This window comes from Rhinopithecus bieti, unplaced genomic scaffold (genome assembly GCF_001698545.2).
Source record: "Rhinopithecus bieti isolate Rb0 unplaced genomic scaffold, ASM169854v2 scaffold_6708, whole genome shotgun sequence".
Classification (NCBI taxonomy): Eukaryota; Metazoa; Chordata; class Mammalia; order Primates; family Cercopithecidae; genus Rhinopithecus; species Rhinopithecus bieti.
The window spans coordinates 6554547-6564428 of record NW_016806329.1 but is presented as its reverse complement, the minus strand read 5'-3'; positions in this window follow the sequence as shown (position 1 = coordinate 6564428).

Here is a 9882-nt window from a genome sequence, read left to right as displayed (position 1 = left end):
GCAATAATACAGCATGGAAATACTATGCAGGCCAATACAAAAAGAGGATGAGTTTGGTCCTTTGTAGGGACGTGGATGCAGCTGGAAACCATCATTCTCAGCCAAACTATCACAAGAAGCAAAAACGCAAACCACAGCGGGCAGTGTTCTCTCACTTCACTTCAGGTGGGAAAGCTGAACAATGAGATCAGCTTGGAGCTCTGGGAAAGGGGAACATCACACACCGGGGCCTATCATGGAGAGGGGGAAGGAGGGAGGGATTGCATTGGAGTTATACCGTGATGTAATGATGAAGTTGATGGGTGCTGACGAGTTGAGTGGGTGTCAGCACACCAAACATGGCACAAGTAATACATATGTGAACAAACCCGCTGGCACGTTATCACATGTACCCTAAGAACTTAAAGTATTAAAAAAAAAAAAAAAAAGACTTAGAACAAAACAAAACAAAAAAACTGGGATTACAGGCATGAGCCACCATGCCAGGCCTAATATTTACTTGGAAGAATGACTGACAGAAAAACCGATAATTTAGATTTGAGGATTTGAGTATCTGAGAGAGCAGATATCAAACATCAGGTGTGGTAAGAAATGTGGTAGAGACAGGCATTTAGGGGATGTGTATTAGAAAAGATGAGGCTGTAGATAAGAAGTCAAAACCCAAAAGAATTAAAACCAGGCATGGTGGTTTACACCTGTAATCTAAACTCTTTGGTAGGCCAAGGCTGGAGGCTCATTTGAGGCCAGGAGTTTGAGACAAGCCTAGCAATATAAGACCCCATATATACAAAAAATAAAAATAAAATAAAACATACCCAGGAGGGGTAACACACATCTGTAGTCCCAGCTACTTGGAGGCTGAGGTGGGAGGATCGCTTCAGTCAGGGAGGCAGAGGCTGAAATAAGCTGTGATTGCACCCCAGCACTCCAGCCTAGGTGACAGAGCAAGACCCTGTCTCCGAAAAAAAATAAATAATAAAAACAAGTCAAGAAGCTGAATAAAATGAGATAAAACAGAAGTTCATAAATTAAGCCATCAACAACACAAGGTCTAGTTGTTTTAATTCTTAAACCTCATTTTGAATTCAAGAACTCCTTTCACTTAGAAAATTAGTGTGGGCGCTGTAGAACTTTGGTCTATATGAGCTATACTTATTGATGTGTGCTGTATCTGAAATTTAATCTTAGAAAATGTAAAAATATTTTATTATTTAAAATTGTAATATTAAATAATAAACCCATTGCATGGTAACATAACATTTTCATGAGGAATAACTATATTTTTCAAAACAAATACAATTTCTTGAGAAGATATGGCTTTACCCTTACACAAATCTATTTTCTGTTATCTTATTAGAAGATTCTGCATCCAATGTATTTCGGTACTCTGTTTCTGTTGAACTACTCAAGGAAAATTTAGTGTCACAAAGATGTATAGTTGGAGAGGGAGGATTTTTTGCAATAATCTTTTCAAATAATTGTGAATATCTTCTGTGATACTATACCAAATTCAACAAGTAGTTTAAGTTTTAGTTGCAATGTACAGTCTGAAATCATATCAACAAACTTTTCACTTTGCTAAATTAAAATCCATAGGTCTACTATGCTCTTTGAATACATATCTACTCATGAATGATTTTGTAACAATGCATTCGTCGTTTGGAAAATGTTGGTTCACTGAATATTGCAGATCTCGAAAATGTTGACATATTTCATTATATAATATCAAACCCCATTGATTAATATCACCACTGATTTCATAAAAAATCTTTATTGATAATCTATTAAATTGACTGTGGTGGATATATTTTCAAATTCTATTTTGCTTGAAATTTTGAACTTTATTAAATTTAACAAGGAGTGTGATTCTGTTTTGCTTTAATTACCAAGCTTCACTCATTTTGAGAAAATCTGTCAGATACTCAAATCTGAATTATCAGTTTTTCTGTCAGTCATTCTTCCAAGTAAAGATTAGGCCAGGGGCAGTGGCTCTCACCTGTAATCCCAGCACTTGGGGAGGCCAAGACGGGTGGATTATCGGAGGTCAGAAGTTTGAGACCAGCCTGACAAACATGGTGAAACCCCGTCTCTGCTAAAAATTCAAAAAATTAGCCAGGTGTGGTGGCAGGCTCCTGTAATCCCAGTTACTCAGGAAGCTGAGGCAGGAGAATCACTTGAACCTGGGAAGAGGAGGTTGCAGTGAGCCAAGATCGTGCCACTGCACTCCAGCCTGGGCGACAAAGTGAGACTCTGTCTATCATCATCATCATCATCATCATCATCATCCACCCTTAAATACCTATATGTGAATGGGAACAGTATGATCAAGATTGGTTGTAGCCTTTCTTGTGTCATGTCCTACATAGAAAATGATGAAAATTTCAGATTGTGCCACTGGACTCCAGCCTGTGCAACAGAGCAAGACCCTGTCAAAAAAAAAAAAAAAAAAAAAAAAAAAAAAAAAAAAAAAAAAAAAAAAAAAAAAAGATTGAATCTGATAAAGAAATCTGGCTGGACCAGCTCACATTCCCAAACAATCATACAGGATTTCTATGTCTCCTTCTCATTTTGTCACATAGCATATTAAAAAGCTATTCTCAAGGGTTAATGCTTTTTTAAAAAGTATATTTTTTACTGCTTTAAGGACATTCTTAATGAAACTGGATTTATGCATGTGTCTATTTATTTGCATGAATAGTACATTTGTGGCTGTTGAGCACTAACTAGTACAGTCCAGTGCCATGGCCTTGATTAGCATTAAAGCACCAATAGTTTTACTGACCGTTGATCTAACGACATCAGTGCAAATGTGAACACAGACGAGGAGGATAATAATATCTCAGATAATATTGTGAAAATAGTCTTGACCTGATGGTCCCCTGAGAGGTCTTGAGGACTCCCAGGGACCACATATCACACTGAAAACCACTGGAATAGAGGCACTTTGATTGATTTTTCTAAACGCCATGCCTTGAACCTCTTTTTATTCTCTCTGTTTATTTTTTGGTTTGTTTTTGATGCTCATATTCATGCAGAGCAGAAGCAGTAGCCCTGTAACAAATTCCTGTCTTTACGTTTTAAGTTCCCTAAGATATAGCATTAAATTGAGTTTTAAGTTGCTCCTTTGTTCATCAAATATCTGTAGAGGGCTTACTATGTCTGTGCATTGTTTTAGAAACTTGACAACCCCTCTTGGTAAACATTATTGTTGACATTGGAGTGGGAGATATCTCTCTACTTTTTATTCCTTTTGGACATGTAGATGGGGTACCTGACCAAAAATAAAAATAAAAAAGAAACACAGTAAACATACCATCTGCTCTCTGTCCTCCTCCACCCTTCTCAACCTCCTTTCCCTCCTTTTGCACTCCCTACGAGTCCATTGGATATCAGGTGCACACCTGGTAGCAACCTCACAATTGAGAAGCAATTTTGTTGCTGTTTCATGCTTTTTTCTTTAGAGATAATCCCTTTGACTATCATCCTAGCCCTCTTTATATTATTCCAACAAGCTCACTTTATCATTTGGTTTTCAACATGTATTTGTATCCAATATACAAACTTCGCTCTAGTGTGTAGGAATTTAAGGAATGCGTTTTTATTCTATTCATCTGTTCCATAATTACGGTATTTGACAATGTATCTTCCGTTTTATGGTTATAGCCCGTCTTTCTGAACCCTGTTTGATCTATTTTTCCACCTGGCTCTTCATTTCTAGCCCCAACTTCAAAGTTATTTAGGTTTTTTACCTCCATTTTCTGTCACTAGAGAAATCCATCTCTTCTTAAACTGTTAAATTCATGACTTCTTAATATCTGGTTAAAATTATTGATTTCATAGCCACCTCCTTCCCCAACTTGGCCTTTATTGTCTGGGATGATGTGTCTAGCTTTCATCTTCATTTATTTTTATAATTTCATCTTTTATTTTATGTTCGGGGGCTATAAAGGCAGGTTTGTTACATGGGTATATCGTGTGATGCTGAAGTTTGGGGTACAGATGATTCCGCCATCTAGGTACTGAGTATATAGTATCTAACAGGTATTTTTTGTCTTTGGCCCCCTTCCTCTCTGCTCCCTCTGGCAGTCCCCAGTATTTACTGTACTCATCTTCATGTCTGTGTGTACCCAGTGTTTAGCTCCCTCTTTTAAGTGAGAACATGAAGTATTTGGTTTTCTGTTCCTGAATTAATTTGCTAGGATAATGGTCTCCCGCTGCATTCATATTGCTACAAAGATATATTTTTTTATAGCTATGTAATATCCTTTTGCTTACACCTTGATCTCTTCAGACCTTGCTTTTAGTTGCTTATCAGGTCTTCCTCTCTGGTTTAGATTCCTACATTATTGGACTCCTGTGATCTTCTCTCTACATTGTTTTATCTAATCCACCTGCATTCCCACTCTCTACCTCACATATTCACAGTTCCCCTTTCTGGGAAGATGAAGTGACATGAATTCTTTACTCACCCTTCCAGCTTAGATCGCACACCAGTTTAAATATTTCAGTCAGTTATCCACACAAAAATACTTGAAACAAAGAGAGCTAGTTTTTATTGTGTGCCTTACATGTATTTAATCATTGCAGTAACTCAAGATGTAGGTGCTATCCTATTTACAAGGGAGGAAACTCAGTCATAGAAAGATTTCCATTTTCCCACTGATGAGCCCTGAATCCTAAGCAGACAATCTGTCTTCAAAGCTAGCACTTTTTGTTACACAATACAACCTCCCACCAATGGTATCCTTTTAAACATTTAAAACGTAAAGATACCACTTTTCCATTTTCTCTCACTCTGATCCTGACATTTTATGTCACAAGTCAATCCATAGCCATTTTAAGAAATGGAATATGTTGCTAAACATATGTAAACTCTTCCTGCTTGGCTGACAGCTGGTACTTTAGCCATTGTCAGTGTTGCAAATAGACAACCTCTTCCTTTTCTAATTATGCTGCTGCTTCCTTTGGAGCATTGCCTAAATTTTTGCTGAAGCATTAGGTAGACACAACCAGGTCAAACTGCAGAATCTCAACCTGAAGCACTTCTGCTCCTGGCATTTTCCCATGGCTCAGTCTTTCACAAATACTCTCAGAATGGCAGATCTCTGTGGCAGTTTTCTCGTGGGCTTATTTGCCACGAAGCACTCAATAGCTGCTGCATGATTTAAGTTATATCTCCCTGGCCTCTCTATCACTGTCTTTCTCTTCCTTTCCTGCTCTTTAATATTTTAAAATCCCCGTCTCCTAGGCTGCATTTGTGCCTTCAAATAATAAATATGAATTTCTTTGAAATAACAAAATATCTATTTAGATAACATAAAGAGATGTCTTCTACTTCAGATCTCTGTAACTTTAGTATAGCTTTATTCTTACATACACAGCTATATGGATGAATTTGTTCCCATTAATTTTATAATGACATATATTCCATTCTATACTTAGCCTAGTGTCATATATAGTTATTTCCCAAGGAATGTTTATTTTATGGAATGGAATCAAATAATCTGTTTTATGACACAGGACAGTTAAGTGGCAAATGAGCAAATCATGTTCCATTTATTTTCTTTTTTAAAAATAAAATATACTAAAATACTTATATGATAATGTTATAGATATTTTCATTCAGTAGACAGTATCAGCTTCCTGTGCACATGTGCCTTCAGTGTATATATAATATATATATGCCTTTAGAAAGGATTTTCTTATCTTCATGTCAACAGTCAAAGGACAAGGTAATAAGTAATCAAATCCCATCACTTTACACTTATCTTACTGGATTTTGCTTGTCTGTTGTCTTGAAGTAATTTACATCTATATTGTCTGAATGATGAAAATAATGGTATGTTACTGTACATCTCTTCCATTTCCTCAGTCATTGATGGAACATAAATAGCTGGAAATCAGTCTTTTTGGAAGTGTTCACACCACAGAAATCAACAAACACAATCACACATTCAGGATTTTTTTTTTTTTTTTCATGGAGACCTAGTTGCTAATTATTTACCAGCACTCAGCTAGTTTTAGGCTTGACTTAATGTAGAGACACAACTTAGGCTTTCAATTCTCTCCTTTCTCTACTGCCTTCCCTTCCTGCCTTGCTTCCTCTACATACCTCTTTCTCTCTTCATTCCTCTTCTCTATCTCAATTCATTATTGTTTCCATTCCATATGTATGTGCACCTCATTCCCTCCTACTAAAGAAAGGCTTTCTCTATGCGGTGAGAGAAATGGAAGCAACAAATGATCATCATGCAATAGAGTTCCATGACCCCAAAACTTCTTCACCTCCATTTTGCAAAGTAAAAATTGGAGGCCTTGGGGTGGCCTTTGATTGGTCTAATACCCACACCTGGAACAATGCCTAGTGTCAAGTTAACGGGTAACTAGATTTGTGAGTCTACATCATTACCACCTGAGAATTTAATGAAGCGGGCTTCTGGGATCTGGAGTCACACTGGAACGCCTCTATTTTGGAGATAGGGCCTTTATAGAGGAGATGAAGTTTAAATGACACAGTTAAGGTAGGCCTAATCTAATCGGACTGGTGGTCCTTATAAGAAGAGAAAATTTAAACACATATAGAGACACCAGGGGTGTAGCTGGGTATAAGGAATTCCATGTGAGGACACAGTGGACATGTGTAAGCTAAAGAGAGAGGTCTTAGAAGTAACCAAACTCCTGACACCTTGATTTGTAATTTTAGCCTCCAAAATTGTGGGAATTGAACTTCTGTTGTCTAAGCTACCCAGTGTATATACTCTGTTATAGGAGCCCTAATAAACTAATACATTTGCATTAGCTTTCCAGGATATAGAGGGTTACAAGTATCTTGTCTATGCCGCCTACAATCACCATGCCATTTACCCCAGCATTGAATTGAAACTGGGTGATATCAATTGATGATGATGAAAAAGAGGTGTTTCTGATTTTGTATTAGGATGACATATTAAGCTTGAAAGCATCTTGAGTGCTATAATTTACCTATCAGATAGGATACATCAGCAGATGCATTTTTCCTTAATACTTGCCTTTATCTGCATGGACTGGTTTCTCTACGGGGAGGTGATGGAATCTGTCCTTTGACTTAGGAATTTATAACAGTTGGTGCAGAATTCTGCCTGGAATGCACTCTATTTCTAAGGAATGAAGTTTGAGGCCATGCAGTGAGGTAGGGAGTGGGAAGAAGCAGTTGTCAAAGACAGGTAAAAAGTATGACTTGGCTAAAATATACAGAAAAGCATGTCCTATAACAATATAGTAATTTTAATAATTTAAACAGTTGTAGATTTTCTTTGTCTGATAGTCACCTCACATTGTCAGCTTCTAGAAACACTCATCTGCTAACCCCTTCAACTCCATTTTTCAACTTAAAACGTCCTCTCTCTTAGCTTATTAAGCAATCTTTGTTATAGTTTAAAAATCACTTATATTTATTTTGATATTACCAAGACATTATAATATCTACCTTAATTTATTATTTGTTTTATAAGGTTGGCTTCTAGTATGAGGCTAAATGATTGGCTTCTAATATGAGGCTAGATGGTTATTTCAATGGTGTAAAGAACCAAGACTTTTTACAATAATTTGTACTTTTTTTCCTTGTTTCATTGCTATGGATTTTAATGACTGAAATTTCCAGAAATTTACTTCATCATGGGTTATTACAGTAAATTTAATTGTAAGAAGTAATAAAACAAAGCAATTAAAACAAAGATTATAATATATTTTATAGCTTTCTACTTGAGAAGACAGAATTAATCACATGATATGCCAAAGACTTAAATCTTTTAAAAACAATTATATTTATGGTTCTCAGTATATTGTGGGTTTTTCAAAAATGTATGTTTTATATTTCATACAAATATTCAAATTGCAAACTCACTAATACTATTGAACTATTAAAAGCTCTACAAAGTTTATCAGCACTAAGAAATCATTTGTTCTTCTAGGAATATATATTGACATGTTTATAGATAAATACAATATATAATTATAAGTAAATCCACACANAAACAATTATATTTATGGTTCTCAGTATATTGTGGGTTTTCAAAATGTATGTTTTATATTTCATACAAATATTCAAATTGCAAACTCACTAATACTATTGAACTATTAAAAGCTCTACAAAGTTTATCAGCACTAAGAAATCATTTGTTCTTCTAGGAATATATATTGACATGTTTATAGATAAATACAATATATAATTATAAGTAAATCCACACACTACCTATTGGTGCTATTTATATATACATTGAAATAAGATATTTTCATAATTCATATTGTATTTTATAATTATTCTCCATTATACACCTGAACAAATATTCTTATAAAAATATGCATTGTTTCACGTATTTTATTCATTGTAAAACTTTTTTTAAACAAATGTTACATATTTACTTCTTGGTTATAGTTGAGCATTTTTCATGGATGTTAATAAACAATTAATTTTGGTAGTGAACACAAACAGGATTGATTGATATAGATATGGTTTTATTTGCAATGTTCATACATAAACTTAGAAGATTGCAGATGTTCATTGTGAGTATTTTTCAAACCCAGATTGTGTACTATGGTATCATGTTTACCTCCTGCTCATGTATTTTAGTATTTTCCCTCCTAGCGAGCTAGCCACTTTTAAGAAATTTCAAGAAAAGTGAATCTGAATTCCCACATGATAGAAACAGGTCAGTTATTTGATTACAATATAGCAAGCTGCTGCAGATGTCAGTGAGCAGTTGAAAAGGTTGAAATGTAGAGCTGTTGAATCAAGACCCACAATGACCCAGGAGCAATTTCTTTCCTTCAGATGACTGGGATGTGTGCAAAAAGACCATTTCAGCTATACATTTCTGGATATCCAGAGACTTTAAGGGAGTCACGTGTCTTGTGAAAATTCTTCACATAATGGCTTTATTTTAGGCACCAATAGGAAGGCATTCAAATCATTTCATTGCTACAGGTGTGTGCATATGCACATGAAAGTCAAAAGGTGAGAGAGGAGAGGCAGCAAATATGATCATTTAATTATTGTCAAGCTGACATTTAATTAATATTACTGAAATATTTTAAATTTGCAGCTTATTAATCTATTGTTTCAACAGCAAATATCCTTAATGATATCAAATCAGGCTTCATGATCATTTAATGCCATGTGATGGTAATACATATTTGTGGATTACTGCTAGGCCTAAAATAACAAATCAGTCAAAATACTTTAAATAAAAATTTAGCAATTCAAAAATGCTTGCTTATAAGAAAGTATGATATTTTTTACTCTTGATGGTAATAAGAATAAATAAATATGGCATGGTAATTTAACCATTTCTTTCTTACCAGAAAAACATTTCTATTAAACCAAGGAATGAGGCAAAGACAAATACAGTTTATTCAAAATGCATAGTAAATCATTGAGGGGGTTCAGTTTATACGTCATTGTAGTTGTTTCTTATCAGGAGTTACAGAATTTTGAGAGTAATCTAGTCTTCAATTTAATAATATAAACCGTAGTTTTGAATAGTTTTTCCTTCTTCTACATAATCAGATATTAAGAATCTCAAAACTGTAATTAAGATATAATTATGTAGGTAATGGTTAACATGAAAAAAGGGCACAACAAATATTAATATATCTAAATTTCAGTTAAAGAAAAGTTTTGATGCATAGCACTTAAAACACTTGTTCAACTTTGTAATGAATCAGTAAGACAGGTAAAACAAGGACCAAACTCTAAATTTCATGCTTTCCATTATTACAGGTCATAGGAGTATATAATATTGCCTAGTGAGGTCAAAGTAACACCAAAGTTCCTGCCTATAGAGAGAATATGTGAAAAATTGGGTGAACTTTGTAATGGTCATTTGCAAAACAGGAATGAATCAG